Genomic DNA, 20,348 nt, shown 5'->3' with positions numbered 1-20,348 from the left:
CTAGCCACCTCGGTGTTAATAATGAGGCACATATCGTGACGATTTATACCAACGGGATCGAAATTCTTCGTTTCAATTTGCGAAAGCAGGCAAAGTAGTTATAATTCATTCTTAAGTTACGTTACAATCCAAAATTTTTGTGAACTCTGGTACGGAATAAACCTCAATGTCTACGATTCAGAGATATAACCGATTTTAATATTATCCTACGATATTTACGTATTAATCTGAAATGTGATTCTACAGTGAGCGCATGTTTGTGCGCGTTATAATTCACAAATTCTGTAACAGGAACTGGAACAGATACGAACTATTGCTCGAATGGTTCGAACACGTACAAGCCGGAAGCGGATGTGTCAATTCTCCATCTTGCATCTCGCTGTCTTTTTCGCTGCTAACGATAGTGTACGAGAATTGTGTTATTTCTGTATTTAGGCCAATTTAGGACGAGTTGCTTGTGAAGTAAATGGGAGCGGTTTATGTGTGATTATTGTAGTGAGTGTACTGTTAGGTGATTATTGATTAATTGGGCTTGTATTGTGACGTGTGACTGTTAGATGTGGATGAAAGACTCCTAATTTACCACGATATGGATTCCAAACAGAGGTGAGGAAAGGAATAGGCCAGACAGACAGTAGGATTTGTTGTGTAAAGAAGAGTAACACAATTTAATCCCAGTATTAATGTGGATAGTAACATGAGCTATGTTATTAGGAAGCTGTTATGCAACGGTTAATCGAGAATCAGCAATTCAGTAATCAACAAAGCTGATAATTACACTGAGGCAAATTTTTCACATCGTTTCACATTGTTTACATTAGTTGAAAGGTGTCGGAATTAAAAATATTAATTCGTGAAATTGTCTTAACTGAATTTGTGTCAAGGTTGTCTTTAGGTAATGGTTTAAGTTAAATAAACCTATGCACTGATACAGTGATAACGTTCCTGGAATGGTTTAATATATACTTTGAAGTCAAATATTTAAAATTCTAGTCTCAAACTCTTTTGAATAGGTATGACTTCATAGCCATGCTCCTTTTAACGTAACATAATATACAATATGTTTCATGACGTATTAATTTGATACTTGAATTCTTCAAAAATAATAAAAACACGGAACATTTTGCAGACAGATTTAGGTACTGCGTTAATCTCTTACGAGAAAATTTTGTTATGAGCGGTTTATAAGGACACGTAGGAAAGTACGTTGGATCATTTCTTAACAATTTAATTGCAGTGTATTAATTTCTGTCAGTTTTAGCTTTCCTTCAGGGGAAACTTCGCAATGTAGGCTATATGAAAACAAAAGAATTCGAGTTGTTGAGTTTTGCATCCTTATGTAAGACTGTCGTTAGAAAGAACAGAATCTACTATTAACGTTGGCTTCAAACTAGAACCGGGGCTTAAATTGGAGCCGGTAGCACAGAGCATTGAATTGAAAAAGGCTTTATTCAAGTGGGTGATGTTCAGCATATTGTTGCTCTACCACCTAACCCTTGTCAAGGAAGTACATCACACACAATATAGATTGTTGCTTACAAGATGAGGAGTATATTTAGCAGAAGGGGTCCAGAAGCACGTAAAAAGTACAAAATTTACAGGAGAAATGGACAATGCAAGTACTTAGACGTAACATAACCATACCTAACTAACATGAACTAACCTAAACTTACCTAATAGGGGAGGCTAAGGTAATAAGAGACAGGGATTATAAGAAACACGTCCAAAAATACCCTAAATATCAAATTAAACTTATATAAAAAATAAGTAATAGCAACCTCAATACTTTTACTTTCCTACCTCACTTGTACTTATGAACTAATATGCGTTTTTATATTGTTTTCACACTATGAAAAAACGCCTTCACTTTGAACTTACTGTAAAAGTTCGTAACTGTTTTAAAATAACATTTATTTGTGAAAAGTGAATTACAAATGTGGAAATGACTGCTAACTTTGTGACTAAGATTATGCAGATTGATGTGAAATTTTGAAAAATGCTGAAACATTGCATTTCAGGTCAATTGAGGGTATGTCTCTTCTTACCCCTTTTAGAAATTTTGAAGGGGTAATAAGAGACAGCTGTCTCTTATTACCCCAGTTCAACTTTATGTTTATTTAGCGCATGTGACGAATTTAACCTGCTATTATTTATATATAGAAAGTAAATAGGAAAATTCCTACTCTGGCAATTCGGGCAGTCTGTGCATAAATAGTGACAGTGGAGAATATGCTTTGGATCAACTAATTTCATCATCAACTGGTGCAATTTTGCCAGGAGAAATTGATTCAAGCAGAGCAGAATCTTGCTTAGAAATGTATTACACCCTGTACTACGATCTTGACTGGATATTGGGAGGGTTATTGCTTTCCCAGATGAAGGACCGTGTAAGGTTAAATTTTTGAAAAAAGAACTAATTAGCCTTCCTATGATTCAAACAGTCATATCCAGATTTGTGTTTTATGGACCTATCAAACTGGATGGAAATGGGCCATTCCAGATTTCCAGAGGATAGCTCCAAAAAATTCGTTGTGTTTGTACCAAAGTGAAGAAGAACTTTTTAAACCAAAACAGAAAAATTAAATATGACTCCTGTCCTTTTGGTAAGCCTAGGTGTTTGTAGGACTATTCTTAATATTTGTTAAACTCATGCCTATATGCCAACAGTTCTTTTTGGCCTATACATTTTTTCATTTTTACTATGTTTAAGTGGTCCAGCCTAAGATAATTAATAAGGTCTACCTGCTGTAATTATGCAACACTAAGGTTTAAATTACATTTATGAGGTTTTTAAATGTTAACTTGGATTTTACATAGGCTAACATGACATTTCCAAACTCTTTTGTACATTTTTCATATGATCGTTCGACTGTACATAGTAAAAGGTTTAATATTCATCTTACATATTTTTCGAAAATGTAGTTTTACATAGGTTGCATTTTACATAAAATTTGGACAACAATAAGTTTACATTTTTCAATGTTCTCTTCGTGTATGATTACAATTTAATAGCTTTTTCAGTTTAAGTTAGCTAAAACTATTTTTCAAATGCGGTGTTTTTTCTTCATTGAGAGTTTAAACACTTTTTAAGTACATTTTCGACATTCTTCAGAAAATTTCTTCTCAGCATTCTTTTTTATTTGGTAGTGTGAGTTTTATCCATGATGTATCTAGATTCTGTAAAACGTGACTATACTTTGTTTCAATGGTTTTTTATATTTAATACCCATGCAAATAAATTTTCCAAACCAGCTATTGAATTTCCTTTCTTAAATCTTGATATTTCGGGAACATAGGTACATATTTCTGATCTGAAAAAAGTAAATTGTTCAGAATTGTGTGAAGGTTTTTCCTTAAACCACTACTCATTTTCTATTCTAAGTATATGAGTACTGAGAGCCCTGTCTCTTATTACCCCTTAGGGGTAATAAGAGACACTGACTGTAACAAAATTTTTCGTGAATGTTTTTGGTGAAAAAGCAACTGGAAAAATGTGTTAATACATCAACAGGTTTCATTTCTATATTTTTTTCTAGTTCCTCAAGAAATCAATGCAAGTGCAAGAATTTTTTTTTCTCGTCTCTTATTACCCCGGCCTCTCCTATTAGTAAAAATAAGCGAAATTCTATAATTTTTTGGAAAATTGTGCTGGAACCCTATACTAACGTAATATAATATAAACTAACCTAATGGAAACAGAAATTACCAAAATCGTGACATATTTTTTAGAAAAAATGGCTGGACCCCTTCTGCTAAACATAGGCCCAAGATGACACCACCGACCTCGACCTGAAGGCATACAATATTTGTGCTTAGACAGATTTACAAAGGTTGAGAAATACTACCTGTCATTCAATGAAATCTTGTGTAACATTGTCAGGGGAAAGGTGACTGTGATTTTGATCATTGCTTGTAGAAGTCACCTTTGAGGGGTTGGATAAAAGTGAGAATGATGGTTCAAACTTCCCTACTCCTAAGTTAACCCGATCCTTCTCTACTATATCCTTTTACAAAGATTATATGTATCGATGCGCAGCTGGAGCATGTATTGTAAAGTGAACCCATTTTGTCTTTTGTGAATTTTTTCTTTGCTCCCACAGACGGGGATCCAAATATTGGACTGTATACCAATATTAGTTACTAATTATATTATTATTTATTTATTTTTAGTTTAACGTCGCATTTTATGCCCTCCTTGAAGGGCTAAAGAAGACGACGGATATTAGTGAAAATGAATGATGGTGAAACCCGCACACCCGGTAGAAGACTGTTACAACTCAAAAAATGGAAATTTTGAGTTATTACTCAAAAGAAAATTGAGAGGGAGAGAGAAGCGAGCTCTACCTGGTGGTATTTTCGCAGAGACGTAACGAAACATATTAAGTCCTAAAGGGCAGAAATACCAATATTCCAGGAAGCGATTTTGATAGAATAACGAACTTGAGTCATGTTCTCACAAATATGTAATTTTGACTTGTAACAATCTTCCACTGGGTGTGCTATATGCATTGAAATATACGCAAAGAAAATAAAATTTCAATTTTTAACAAAAAGATCTTAGCTTAATGACCTCTGTTGCAATCGAAAGTGAATTTAACTAGGATTGTGAGCAACTAATTCAACGTTTTATTGAAAAAAATCTACTTCTGCGTATACATAGTGATTCAGATCACTTTAAATATAACCTATTTCCTTGTGATATACGATAAAATATGCTAGTATGCAGCAATAAAATTAGGAAATATGCACTTACATACGCTATCATATCCGTCTCAAACGAATCCTTATAAGTCCGTTGGAAAGATAAATAGTACTTTTCATACGTTTCTGCATGTTACTATAAACATGCATTTTGCATATAAATTCGGGCTGTAGTCGTAATTCTCGTGTGCATTTACGTGCATACGTCTCGTCAATAGTTGTGTAGTAGTTACCATGAGTATTAAAATGCCTGAATGTTTGGGCAATAATTGCAATTCATTTGCCTTAGTCATTCGTCACCTGTAGCCTAAATGGCACAAACGTGGGACGTTAAACTAAACAATTTATTTTTTCATGGATTCATAGTTATCGTTGTAAAGTGAAATCTATTTCCTATACTACCGACATAACTGAAAATCCGTAAAATAGAAGAAGCAAATATGCATATTATGCTTTTCTCTGTGATTGAAGGGGAAACGTCTCTCATTCTCGTCTGTGAGATTCTGTTTATCTTGTTTATAATTGGATGGTCATAAACTTAAAAGAGCTGAAGTGATGTGAGTGGAGCCTGATATACGGGAGTGTTGTCTTTATTTAGAATTAAATAAAGAAACTATGACATACTTTTCATTAACTAAATAATATAACAAATCATTTAGCGCCAGTGTATTTATCCGATCGACATGATTTGAAAGACCGCTTCTGCTGCCTTTTTTTGTTGCCCAGAATACGATGAATAGTAAAATTATAGAATTCACTAACTAGTCCATAACGAATAGTATTTAAAGCACAAATTGTAGCAAAATAGTTGTCCACATAACAAAACTATCCTATTACTTACGTGTACCGAAAGTACTACAAAAATCTCATAAACTTGATTGCCTGGTTACTGGAATAAATACATTGTAAGGTAGTTATATTGTTTAGTTAACGGTGTTCAATAATTGAACTATATCCTTTTTAAATTCAATTGATTTATATGGGAAATTAATATTTCTCTGTTTTGAAATGGAGTGGGATTTTATGAGATGTAGCTTTGCTGATTTTATCATTAAATCTAGTTAAGTACCCCTTGGTTTTTCGAAATGAATTTTTATTACGTATAAATTTAATGCCACATAAGTTAGGTCTTTGTTTGGAAACTGGGAAAATAATAAAACCGGATAACACTTCTCTATGAGTTTCCTTCCCGTTATTGTGTTTGCCGTTCTGACTTAGTATAATTTAAAAATAAAAGTTATTTTGTAGAGAATATTACTTTTAAGTGGAATTTACAAAATTTCTTGCTCTTGTGAAAGTGCGTACATAGCAATACGGAAAAATAAATATTAACACTATATTAAAAGAGTATGTGAGGGTATCCCGAGAGAGTCATTTCTGAGCTTTTCAAGCACCTTCAATTAATCAAACATACTTTACCATTTTGCACCGTCCATCATCTGTGATTCAAAGAAATGTATTTGAACCATATTATGTTCGGACTAGAAAACCAAAACTACTGAAAAAGTCAATCAAAACAGAGATTGGGATAACATTATTATTATAGCCTTTCTATGTCACATGTGCCCCTTCTGGCGCTGCTGTCGATGTATGTTTTCCCGTATCTCCCTCGAAACAGAAGGGACATGTTGCAGTGGCCGAGAGTCTTCAATAGTAGAATGCGGACATATTGAATTATGACATGGGCTACTGTCTTGGTGGCCATTCTAAGTAGCCTACAATCCTCACTCGCCAAGACCAAACGATTGATTGATAGGTTGGCAACACAGCTGAGGTCATTCATTTCTTTCCCCAAAGCAAAGGGAAGGTTTCCTCCGTAAGACGGGGGACGGAGTTGGGGCCGAAGTATGTTTCACATATTTTCCGAGGGCACACTTGAAATAGAAAAGCTCTAATTTCAACAACAAAAATAAGATAACAATTATGAACACATATACTTTATTATAGTATTTCAATTCTTGTATATATGTTCAGTAACAGATTTAAGAATGGATAGTCTGGTTGTCAGTTACATACTACATTTCCCTCACTCCACGCCAAGCACTAGTTGACTGTTAGTTTTCTAACCATGTACTTACTATGCGGTGTTCCCAGATCAACATATCTTTACAGGGCGCTCCCACCAAAACAAGGCTCCGGAGTGTAAAAGTCATATGTTTTCTTGTTTTAATCTCTAGCATCAATCCCCGTTCAACCGGGCGCGAGTTTTAGAACGTGCGATATGTCAATAATAATAATAATAATAATAATAGAATGTGTTTGTCTTTCTGTGTGCCTGTCATCAGCTTTCCATGTAAAAAGAAATCACCAAGATCCATTGTACAGTCAGTGACAAAAATTCTTTCAATTTTGTATAATTTCATTTGGGAATAACTGTGGTATGCCTGGAACGTACAGAAAATTACATTCTTTTTAATTTGCTGAAAACTGTACTCAAATTGTCCTTACATTTAGAAGTTACTTACAAAACTACTTTCATCAAACGGAAAGGACTTTTGTTGCTGACTGTGCACAGAATATATCTTCACCAGATCTAATCGTATACAAAGATTTTTCTTAGATTTAACTGGGGGTGTATCTTAAAATGTATGCACGTTTCTCGCTTCTAAGAAAGCGTGGCGTGGATGCAGCCATTGTCTAGGATGGGTATGCAGGCTTACATAACAACACAGGATAAGACTTCGGAATGCAATAGTAGTTTGAAAATTCTTCAAGGATATTCTTATTCTTTTTTTATGCAGGTCCTGTATTATGACCAGAAACGACATGTGCTTACTGCTAGTATATAATAATCCTACGAGGTGTGTTAAAAAAACTGCTATAAGATCTGTATTACTCATTTCACATTTTAAGCGCTGTCTCCCTCAAATTAGTCGCCTCTACTCACACCATAACGTTTCTTCCATATTTGGAAAGCCTTCTGCAACTCATTTCCTGGCATGGTGTGCAAGTGTCTTGTCTCATTGTTCTGAAACTCCTCTATGGTATGGAAACAAGGTTCTTTCAAAGTGATTTTAAGTTCGGGAAACAGGAAAAAGTCTGTTTTGGGTCTAGGTCCCTTAAATAGGGTTGACGGGGCACAACGGAAGTCTGATGTTTTGCCAGACAACTGCAGATGACGAGCGAAGCGTGAGTAGGCTCATTGGCACGCTGCATCATCCAAGTTTGGTTTTTCCACAATTCAGGCTTCTTCCTGCGCACAACATACCACAACTGCGTTAAAATGTCCTGGTACAGCTGTCTGGCCACTTGATACAAATTCTTGAGAGACAATGCCTTCCCCCCCCCAAAAAAAAAAAAAAAAAAAAAAGTGTTGTTGTTCAGGTTCTTTCATTGTCACTGTATCATTAATCTGACGACTGTAACAGCTTATGCATGTGCTCGCTTCAATAGCTGTAGCTCGGCAACTAACGGTCATAGCGAAACGAGGCAAATGATAATTTGTTATTTAAACCTGTCGCCAGGTGCGCTCAGTAGCCCCAGCACGCTCTCTGCCGGTTGGAGCATTGTTTCAAAAGTTCGGGTTGTTTTGAACACACCTCGCATGTCGGCTCTTTAAAACCAGCCACACCGAGTCATTGAAATTGTTGGATAAAATTTTTGTGTATTATACGAAACTTGAGGTAGCACATTTTGTCTTAGATGAGAGTTTCGTTTGCATTTTTGCAAAGAACAATAAAGTTTCCTATGTAGTGCGATACGAATAATTAATAGTCAGTTCTACAGAGTTGGGATTCATATTAAATCATTTGCTTGTGATTAATTCTTTAGCATCAAAACAATACAGTTGTTGAAAAGTAGCAAAATAAATTATCCCCGTGTCGAATTATCGATAGGTTTGTAAAAATCCGTATTCACGCTAAGTACCGTAGTCCACAGACATAATTAACAATATTAAAACACAATTACTGTTTCACTTTGCTGATGACTAAGCAGTATCAGTTTGGTTTTTTCGTTGTTACAATTGCTGAAGTGCACATTGGTATTAATTCCATGCATTGTGAAAACAAAGGATAAGGTTGGTGTTTGAACGAGAATAATGTGAAACGCAGAATGAACTTCATAATGACATAATGCCGTTAAGGCGTAGGAAAGACCTATCAGAAGACCTATATTCTTCGATTTGTTTTGTGTCTGTCGAAATAAGCAAGGTGTAATGTTCCCTTTATAGTCGATAATTTATATTAATAAAAATTAGTGTAATCTTGTTTCTGATCGAATGATGCCCTGCCAACATGTCAAGTTATTGACATGAATTTTGAATATACTATTTACCTTGAACTGGGTTTGTATTATGTCACCGGTGGCCCCGCGTAGCGTAGTCGCTAACGCTCTCGCGTTTGGTGCGAGCGGTCCCGATTTCGATTCTCAGTGAATACACTCGGTCGAAAAAGTGTAACAGTTTTTTTTGAGGCAAGCTATCCTGAATAAGGGATGGTTCCTCATTCATACCAGGCAAATGCTGGTATGCTACCTAACATGCAGGTCCCAGGCTGCTTCCCCTTTCTCCGGATAATGTGCTCGCCGAGGGACGTCATCCTCGTGACAGGTTAAGGTCATAGATGCCTATAATGTTGAGAAATATATATATAAATATAAATGTATTGTCATTTTTATTAAAATGAGTATAGTGAGAAGGTAGCAAGTGTTCAAAATTTCACACCGCAACAATGGATTCAGTAATTATTACATTTAAATATTATCCGTTTTTCATAGTTACACTCCATCAAATATTTTCCATTGTTTCTAACGTGTACTTTCAATATAAACCACACAATGCCAGTGATAAAAATGAATGAACTGAGGAAGGAAGACCAGGGATACTGTTCCCGACGACTGACTGAGAACAGCGTAGGAAGATAGACAAAATTACACGGAAGCGGTTAGAGAACTAGGGATATGAGTGAACATATTCAGCACTTGTCTAGCTGCGTTCTCAATATTTCATTTCGATTAAAATATTCATGCTAAGGTGTTGGGGGGAGGGGATTGGAAGGAAGGGGAGAAGCGAAGGGAGTTCATATACACCTTTTAAAATTTTCTCATAAACCCATTTGCCTTGTACGAAGAATAAGCGTACAGAAAGTTTCCTTATATTCATTAGTCAGCAAAGATGTGTATTGTGGATTATCGACTCGGGGAGTACAAAGTTCATTTGTAAGGCCCGGCACCCAATATCACCCTTTAGCTACAACCACTATCTTTTGGAAATTAATACACAACTAAATAAGCACGATTTGATGTGTTGAGCTTTGGGAATGTGTGATATAGGTTATTGAACAATTTTATGTCCGGCGTTGAAGTGTCGGAAGTCAGTGGTTTTCTTATTTCTGGTATATCAGAGTCGTGTGCAAGGATTTCACTGTTTAATCTTCATGGACTTCTGTTTAACATCAGCTGAATTATCCAGAAGAGTGTTTCAGTTGTTATTTAGAATCTTTAATGTAAATTATGGTGTGTTTTTTGTTGTGTGTTCTGCTTTGAATGTAATTTATTTATTTTTATTTCTCGCTTACAGGTGCTTGGTGGCCTTAAGATTTTTGAGCTGAAGTTTGAAACGTGGATAGTGTTGAAATTCAATTTGTAATGGAGAACAGTAAACGCAGGTAGGAATATTTCAGTTTATACACACTATTTATAAATTGTTGCAACATTTCAGTAATTTATCGTACGTGAAATAGAACCGGTAACGTGCACTTTTAATATTTTTGGGGACCAAGTAATGCAATTCGGTTATTCTGAGGTAAATCTTGTGGTTACCAAGCAACTGTATATAGTTACCTTGGTCTAAATACATTAATATATTAATACGAGGGCTGCTGGAAAAGTTTTTGCAAACTACTACTTGCAGTGGTGTTAGTGTATTGCTATTATAAAATTCGGTAGGATAGACCTTTCTGTGTTTAAATCATCTTTGTTTACATTTTACAGCAATTTGAAGTAGTTACATGTGAGAAATGGAAATTTCTCGTGAGTACTTCGGAGGAATGATGATTTATGATTTCAAACGTAGTTTAACACCGAAACAACTGATCGAGCAAATTCATTTAGCTTTTGGGGATAAAACACCGTCTAATGGAACTACGTACAATTATATTTCTCAGATTCCAGCGTGGTTACACATTTTTCAGCGATGAATTTCTAAAGGTCGTCCGTCTGTTTTTGCCAGTAATGTTGATACTGTGCATGAAATGATGGAGAGATCGTCATATGACGTGCCGTGAGATTCAGGTATCCTTGCATATTGACTTGAAAGTAGTGCATACAATTTTGCATGACCATCTGAGCGTACGTAAACTTTCAAGCCGTTGTATCCGATACAAATTGACCGATGATCAAAAACTTGAACTGAGGTAAATCAAATTAGGTGTGCTACATCTTTACAGTGGACGAAACATAGATCTGGTCATACTAACTTGAAACTAGACAGCAATTCATTGTTTGTGTGTTTCAAAGTGAGTCAAAACCAATAAAAGTTGTTCGTTCAAGGAGTACTGTCGAACAAATGATTGCTTGTTTCTTCGGTTACACCGGACATGCGTTAGCTATAGCTTTAGAAGATCGAAGGACTGTAAGTGCTGAGTAGATCACAACAATTTGTTTGCCAGAGGTCTTCAACGAATTTCGTAAAACAAACCAAACAGTTTTTTTTTCTCTCAGTAAAAATGTCGAATCGATAACTCGTTTTCCGTACTTAATTAACACGTACCGTTAAACTGGGATTACTTTGAAAATCTGACGCTATTTGGAAAAGTTATACACACACACACACACACACACACACACACACACACACACACACACACACATATATATATATATATATATATATATATATATATATATATATATATATATATTGTTACATAGTATATTAATGATAGAACTATGATAGATATGTCGTTTTCTTCCAGAGCAATGAAAAGTAGGCACCTAAAAGAAACAGTATTGAAGGTTGTAAGTGCTGAGCCTTATTTATAGAATAGTATAAAAATTCTCTCAGCAGTTTATACTTTTTTTTTTCAATTTTCTTTAAATTGTCCCTATGTTTCCGTAATGAAAAGTTATTTTTACCTGGTTGTGCTAAATATTGATTTCAGAAGTTTCCTAATGAGACGAATTTAATTTTACATTTTCACTTCCTTTGTGGGACAATCTATGGCCATTTTTATTATTATTATTATTTCCTTCCATTTTCCTACCAAAAACTGATCAAGAGATGGACAACGATGTCATTATTGAAGTTTTGCAGAGAACAAGTTGTTTTTCCGTATGACTTTACAACAAAGAATTTCAATATGTGAATTTCTACCAGTAGGACCTAACTTAGCATTTATTTTTTTGTCATCGTATTGCGTTACATTATTATAACAGTACAATATGATATTTTTGCGAAGAGTTAACGGAAATGTACACTTGTAAAAATAGTACCAGATAATGTTGTAAACCAACGTAAGGCAATTAATCTTCCATAGCACGCGTGATCTATTATAACATCAACGCACGCGTGCCGAGTCTCATTCCGCAATATTTTTTTTAATCTTATTTTAATGTGTATTTTGTTTTAAAGCGATATTAACTTGTTTAATATTTTCTTTGCAATGTTTCTGACAATTCACCACGTATATTTTACAGCACAAACTCCTTTAATATTTCTAATAAAACAAAAATTTCCCTATCCGCGGAGTATGACTCCGCGGCGCGTGCTGCGGCGGGTTAATTGTCTGATACATACATAAAGTTCATAAAACTGTGTAGGACATGTTGTAATGTCTTAAAGAAGTCTCAAGAGCTTATGCGTGTATTGGGATTTGCCAGAATGTCCCTTCCATAGTTTAAAAAACTACCACGTTTATAAAAGCATATTGCAATAAAAGTTTTTTTTTTTTTTTTTTTTCTGTTTCTGTAGGCCTTCAGGAAGACAAGCTTACCATTGTATTTAGTTTAGATTTGTTAAACAATTTATTTTGTTTAACTGCAAGGTTGTGAAAAACAGTCTCTTTTTTATTTAAAACAGCCTAGGAACACATTACTATGAAAGAAACATAAGCATATTACATATCAATCTTCTCAGGAAAGTATGATCTTGCAAGTAGTTCTTTTCAAGTACCATCTTTCACACAGCTCTTACTACTATGAAAAGACATATATTTTCCAAGTAGCCCCAAAAGCGGGGCTACTTGGAAGCAGCAAATCCTGGCTGCTGGGGGAGGCTTCAATCTCAATAAAATTTTGTTATGACTACAGGAGAAGGTAACATGGACTAAGCTCTAGAAATGTCACGAAAAAAAAAAAAAAAAAATTAATTGCAATAAGTAACAAGTGGTAGTATGAGAAAAGGGGGGGGGGGAGCTTTCCAAGTAACCGTTTACTTCTTTTTGTATCCACACTTGAAAAATAAAACGCGTGGTGACCGATTTGTCATCTGAAGCAAGTAGTGATGTATTCCGAACAGCGGCTTTTGAGATTCTTCAAACTGCTGTTAAAAAATTAATGAATAAATTTAAATAAGCAAAAATAATATGAACATAGAAAGGTGTGCTCTCCCAAGTTCTATAATATCGGAACACTATAGTGCTGCCAAAATGTCTTGAGCCGTGGCAAAAATGCGAACTAAAGCTCACACCCTCCTACACCCACGCGTTGAGCCAATAAGGGTTCGGCTGTTGCTAAGCGAGAAAGTCTTAGCGAAAGGGAGTGGAATTCCGTCTGCCGATTGCAGCGCTAGAAACGGAAGACTAGGTGTCAAGTCAATGTGGTATATCTATAGCTCTACTGTAAATAGTAGTTTGTAGAAACTTTTCCATCAGTCCTCGTATGATTCATACTTTTCCATCAAAGTCTAGTCTCATTCACAAGGGAATGCGTGTCTGTTCCTGTTTTTATTGTTTTCCTTGAAAAAAAAAAATGTATTTATCTAAAATAACAAACGGGGAAATTACCGTTTCCTTCCGTTTTTAAAATCCATTATAACAGAGGAACTTATTTTTCGAGTTGTACGTAAAAGTTTGAGAGGAAACACTGTTTCCGGCAATTTGGCATGTCCTATAAGATTTCCGAAGTGTCTGTGTTCGTACGGGGTGCAGTTTGAAGGAGGAGAGGGAAGTTCGTAAAGGAAGGAAATGAGAAAAACGCGTTCTTGTAAATATTGATAGTTTTCCATTTCCCGACCTTTCCTTTGAGGCAGCGCTTCTTCAATGGATATGATTTTTGTTTCATATGTTTAAACCAATTAAAGAATGAAATTTGAAAGTAACTGTGAAGTCTGTGTATTTTCTGAGTATCGGATCAGATCTTACCAAACGTAGACAGCACAACGTGGCGATTGGTGCAACTTTGAATTTCGTAGGAAGTAAAGACCTATAATGTTTCCATTTCTTCCTGTGAAGTTTGATTTCATGATTGTAGTGGTGTACCTACGACTTGTGCATCGTCACAAGTATTTTAAAAAGTTTATATTTGTCTTACCAGAAGTTCGTTCAATGGTGTCTTCTAACCACAATTCTCTGACATTCTCTGTAGAAGTTAACATTCGGGTTCTGATCTTACACTTATTTTTTTTAATGTTCAATTCTTATATATATATAATACAATATGGAAAGAGTGTGTCTACTATACCTCTGTTGAATACTACAAGTCTACCTTGCGTCATGTTAGTTGTGTCTGTGAAGCATGACTTACATTTATACTTCGAGATTTTATGTAATCATTGTATAATTTCAATATGTATGGATATTTTGGTCATTAACTTTTTTTTTTTTTTCCTTCTTTCGCTGGAAATTCTTGCTTCATCTTTTAATGTGGCTTGTGTGCTTTCCTACAAAATACAAGTTTACCAGAATATTCCGTGAACACTTGATTACGTTAGTAATTCTAATTAGCATCTATTAACTGTCATTAGAATTTTTACTATTACTCCATTAACTGGCTTAAAGGAATGTGTTGGTCCTAATTAACGGATGTTGTTAGAAGTTCATCAGTTGTGGATTTTACTTTATTTCATCCGGTGTACAATAGGCGCTCTTTATTCCGGCATTCAGCGGTTCGGCATATTCTATAATCCAGCACCAGTCGAAATGTTTGCGTTCTTTCGGGTTGAATCGAGCATCTGTTGACTTTGACCTCCAGGTCGCGCCACTGTGTTTCCCGCGTTTTTACTTCGCTCAGTGATTATCGTGACTGTCAGTTTTTATTTCAGTACAGTGTTTCGTGTTTTCTAGTGAGTTACATATTATGTTTGCAGAATATTACAATTATATATAAACAGTGCGGTGTAGTGTAAAATGTATTGATAGTAAAACTACCTATATAATATATGTAAGCATGTGACTCTCGCTGTACAGCAAAAGCTAGAGCTAATTAACCGCTTCGAAAAAGATAAAAACATTTTTAATACTGTTTTCAGTATTGATTCTTTGACAGTTTACGGAGTATTTATTATCGTCTGTGCATGTTCAGGTTGTGCGTAAACATATTAGAGTGATCTACCTTTGGCGTTCCCGTTAATACTGTATTGACGTTCGATAATTCGGCAAAATCACCAATCCTGTACAGGCGTGATCCTAAACATGTCGGGTTAAGGAGCACGTACTGTAAAAGTGAATTTAGAGTGTAAAATCAACTTAAACACCCAGGTAAAGATCAATTTGTGAATTTCTAACATAACCTTTAATTATTAATTAGATCAACATGTTCTTTCATATTATCTGGTGGACTAATGTTAAAAATTCTAGTGACAGTTAATAGGTACTAATAATAATAATAATGTAATCACTTGTAATCCGTAAAAGAATACTCTTTGTAAAGTTGTATTTTATAGGGAAACACGCTAATTACATAAGAAAATTTGAGGCAAGTTTCCAGCGACGTAGAAAAAACAGTTGGTCACTAAGATCTATGTGCAAATTGAAATCATACAATAATTGGATCCAGTCATATAAAACTTCGAAGTACAAAGGTAGATTTGTGTTTATTATTAGGGCAACCAACTTTATGCTTTATACAGCTTTATATTATGCTTTTTCCTAAATTATGCCTTAATATGCTGTTCCTTGAACCGTCATTGAGTTTTAAGCATTTCTAGTAAAAATATAAATGAAACTATTAATTTTTACTACAAAAATTATATCAATAAATACTATCGTTTTGTGCAGTTCTCCTTATGCGATGTTTCCAAGAAGAAACATGTAACAGCACAGTAGACTTCTCACATTTAATGAATTCAGAACAAAGAGTACAAAGTAGATTACCGCCTTGTACTTTGAAATGGTCAGTTGAGAATTCTCCTACTCTCTATGAGATTGTATAGACTCTTGGTTTTGGTATCTTGGAATAAGCACAACCAGCCTTGCCTTCAAATCAAAAGTATCTATTTATGTATAAGTGGGTCAGATCTTCATTCACTTTTCTTACTGATATTCAAATTAAGTCGTCGTATTTCTTTAACTTTGACTAATAAAAGTCATAGTGAACTAACTTGGACTAAATTATTTTTTCTGTACTCTGCACTATTTTGAAATTATCCATATGTAATTCTGTATAATGGTTTCACTTGTGTAATTGTTTATCTTACCGCATTTGTGTCCAATTAGTCCCGGTTTCGAGTTCAAATGGAGGACAGTTTCTCTCGGATGTAAGTCGAGAAGCGGTTTGAATTCCGCTTCAAGCTTATGTGACCCCTTCTAGCATAACCCAGTTGTTGCATGATAACACCAAGGCGAAACAAACGTATTTCTGTCCTATATGATATAAACACATAGAGCAAATTATTTAAACAAAAGAAAACAAAACAAAAAAAAAAAAACTTTTTTTTTCAATAAAAACCATGTTTTTTTGCCAACCCTGAATTCATCGTTGTCCTTCCTACAAGGTTTTTATATAAAAACATGGGTGTATTATTCATAAACAGTCTCTAATCATGTTTGGTGAGGAGTGTAGGTGTAGAAAATAAAACGAGATAATGAGAGGAAAATTCAGATGGCACATCGAATATAGCGCTCTACTTATCTCACTGGACCCCCTTTCATATGTGGGGGAAGGGGACGGTGGTAGGTGACTACCTAAAAATTTTAAGTAGTAAGATACGTAATTTGATTCATCATTGGAAGGATCATGAAAAACCAACAACTTTTGTAGGAGAATGTTCATTTTTCTCGTTTATGTAATGCCCACCATATAGTGAGCTGTATCTGGCTGTGCAAGAATATTCATAATGAAATGGGACCAGTTATAGACTGTGACCCACACGAAAATCTTACCTCTATGAAATGTGTGTGTTTTTAAATGATCCTTTCAACAGTGTATTAAATTACATACCTTACCGTTTAAAATTTTGGTGTACCCCAGAATAGGAGGCCCTGTGGAACAAACAGAGCGCTTCATTCGATGCATCCTCTTGACATTTTTGTATCTCACTTTCTGTTTCCACCTTTTTATGCCCTACTGTTTGTGATTTATAAGCATTGGGCTTTTTTATTTGAGTACACAAGAACTTTATATTAAATGGTGGCCATTTCATGAGCAGTGCTCCACACGAAAAACTCTTCTCCTATAAAAATTGTTTGTTTTTCTGTAGTGTTCTCATTACAGAGATACATACCTCTGTAATACATACATTACAAATAAATACATACCTCTCTATTTAAAATTTTCGGTAACACCCGAGTCTCATGATGGGGAACCTTCAATTAAATGGTGTCTATTCGATATGCCTTCTTGGGGCCGCGGTGGCTCAGTGGTAGAGCGTCCACCTTTGGGGCATGGGGTCCTTGGTTCGATCCCAGCTCGCGTCAAGTAAACTTTGTGGGGGACAAACACCGTGTGCATGGGTTTTCTCCCGTTTCCTCCCACTTTCTTCATTCCGCCATTTTATTCATTTCTCATCATCACTGTCTCCTTTAGCCTAGCCGTCATAATCGTGGGACGTAAAACTTAAATGATTTTTTTTTCGAAACTCCCTCTATCATTTTCCTATCTCACTTTTTGATTCATCCTTTTAACTTCAACCATTTGTGATTTATATCATAAGCAGTGGACGTTTTATTTGAAGCACCCAGTGTATATATATCAGCGAAACAGATTGCCTGAACATTATCTCCGTATATCCCTAATTTTCAAAATTAGGAGACTTCTTTTTTGTTAAATTAATGAATCATGGAGCATTAAAATAAAAAAAAAGTAAAAAAAAATAATTTAAAAGAATAACACTACTACTACTAAATCTCGATGCGAGATAATGGGACAAATGATAGGATAATGTGAATTCCTGTGCAGAATGGTCATAGAGGTGAAAGAGAACACTGTCATGTGACAATATCACAGGAAGTAATTACGTGACTGAAGTAGAGAAGAGAAATGTCATTCAGTACAAAGATTTTGAAGATTTGGTTTTTTTTATCAGATTCAGTGGGTGTCATAACATAGTTCTGTTTTATTCCTACTTTTATCCATATTCACCTGTTTTATATCTCACCCTTTTTTTTTTCTTCTGAGGAAAAGCCTTGATATTGTTTGAAAAATTAGAGAGATACATTGAAATAAGTACCTAAAATTTTTGATAATCATAGTTGACAATGTAACAAAGTAGTTACATTAGACAAATAATACGTTATGAAAAGTGAAGAATATTGAATGGCATTCTGTTGGTGAAGTAAGTAAGCTGTTTCGACTATTTATTTACTATCAGTGAAAACGGATTTCCGACCGCCACTAATTTTATACACTAGTACTAAGTCTCTTGAGATGTAAACTGATAGGGGTCCTTTATCAGTTTCTATTTTTGTAACATAAATATTACTAAGTCTTTTTTCTCAGCCCTGCTTAGTAAAATTGTTTGGATTGCAGCTAATGTACAGGAAAATTTCAGTGATAAGATAAAAAATAATAATGAGGAAAGTTGATGAGGATGAATAGAAAACCACATAGTACAAGGTAAATATAGTCGATGTATGTGTAGGAGGTTGCCAGGGAGACGATTCTGTATTTGCCTTATCTCTTTCGTTGACCATAAATGAGTGTATAACAGCTTGTCATTTTAATGTTTCACTTTGTTTTATAACAGCAAGATTTTTCCAGCATCTTGTAGGGGTACTTCACTAAACATTTTAAAGAATTGTTACATTTTCTAACTTGCTTAATGACTAAGAGTAAATTTGTAAAGTATCTTACGAGAGACTGGTCAGTCTACGTTCTCTCTCTCTCTCTCTCTCCTCCTTCGTTTTTTCTTTTCATTCATTATTTTTCCTTCTTTCATTCTTTTAGTTCATTCGTTCGTGGCTAAGCGGTTAGCTTACGCGTCTTTCGCGTGGAAGACGTGGGTTCTATTCCCGCAGAAGCTCATGTGATTCGGATTCCACGTCTCATATAGCCTCGCTGCTGAACGGGATGTTAACTCGTTTGTGTGTTTGTTCTGTTTTGTTTTCATGATTTGGTGTACAAATTAGCGCATTTCTCCCACATTAGGCACTCCTATGTCTGCAAATGTGAGATTTCGGAAATGGCTGCAAATGTGTTTGGACGTCAGTGTCGTTGTCGTCAACATTTGAAGTTTAAGAAACGTTCTATGGGTTATTTGATATTGATGCGCCTCCTCTAGAATTAATGAAGCTTCATAACCGGTAGGACTTTTTAAAATACTCTAAATTTACAGATTCCGCTGCATCATCACCCAACAGTCACTAACCTCAGTCACTAACTTTCTGTATGATTCATCAAGAACCTCTTGGGCATGCCATTCCGTGACATCGTTCAGACTTTCTATCGTCATGCACTGCTGTAGGACGCAAGTCCCATAATGCAACTGTCAGGCCATTATTAAGATCGGAATCAACATTTTCAATTACTCAACGACTTTTAATTTTCATTCGCGCTAGTTAAGAAAGCCAATAGATAGTTCCAGTGATGGACACAGAATTTTGGTAATGTGGGTGCATGTTGGGGCAGATTAGACAAAATAAAAATACTAACATGTATGTAAGAAGAACGCTTATGCACATATTTAAAGATATTGTATACAAGGATACATGTACTTGTAAACTATAGATGTATCAAAGGAAATACCTGACACAATCTAAGTGTGTGAGAGTACATGTTTCACAAGATAAACTAGTTAAATACAAGTAAAAGTGATTCTATAACGACATTCTTCTTTCTAATGAAATCATGGCCATGAATTCTTCAATGACATCTTCAAAATCTGTGTTCATAGAAATTGATTTTTCAATAGAAAGCAGCATGATGGAGCAACATGAGCTAAACACAGAAAAGAATAGATATCTAAAACTGAATGAATCGTTGTTGGAAAAACGAAGACCGGATTTAATGTGGTTGCAGCTACATCCACTGTGCGGTCGCGTAAGGGTGGATCATCACCTCATAAGCAAAAAGGATGCCTTTGTATCCGTATAGTATTCTTGCCTGTCGCCCTAAAATCTATCTTTACATTTTCCTTAAAACTTCTTGCATATCCAACTGAACCTTGCGGACCCAACTTTTGTTCTGAATCCTAGTTATATATTCCTCTATGGAAATACATGGGAGGGGGGGGGGTCATATTTTCGGATCAACTAGATGGATCGTCTGCATCAACAAACTTATCCCTAACATTTGACCCACTATATCTCTCAGATGGAGTGGCACAAGGTCAGACA

At 35.2% G+C, this 20,348-nt stretch overlaps 1 protein-coding gene across 3 annotated transcripts in view; it reads left to right on the top strand.

Moving 5' to 3' along the window:
- Nucleotides 1-329: 329 nt before the first annotated feature.
- Nucleotides 330-20,348, top strand: part of LOC145684212 (E3 ubiquitin-protein ligase RNF19A-like) — a 278,535-nt gene continuing 258,516 nt past the window's right edge. The window contains exons 1-2 of one of the 3 annotated variants that reach the window (XM_081756280.1): nt 330-606; nt 10,220-10,307. The gene's annotated coding sequence lies outside the window, so the exon portion shown is untranslated. The remainder of the gene's footprint in view (nt 607-10,219; nt 10,308-20,348) is intronic. The other 2 variants (XM_081756287.1, XM_081756286.1) reach the window with 2 other exon arrangements.

This window comes from Thermobia domestica, chromosome 4 (genome assembly GCF_964235325.1).
Source record: "Thermobia domestica chromosome 4, izTheDome1.hap1.1, whole genome shotgun sequence".
Lineage (NCBI taxonomy): Eukaryota > Metazoa > Arthropoda > Insecta > Zygentoma > Lepismatidae > Thermobia > Thermobia domestica.
This window is presented reverse-complemented; position numbering and strand designations above follow the sequence as displayed.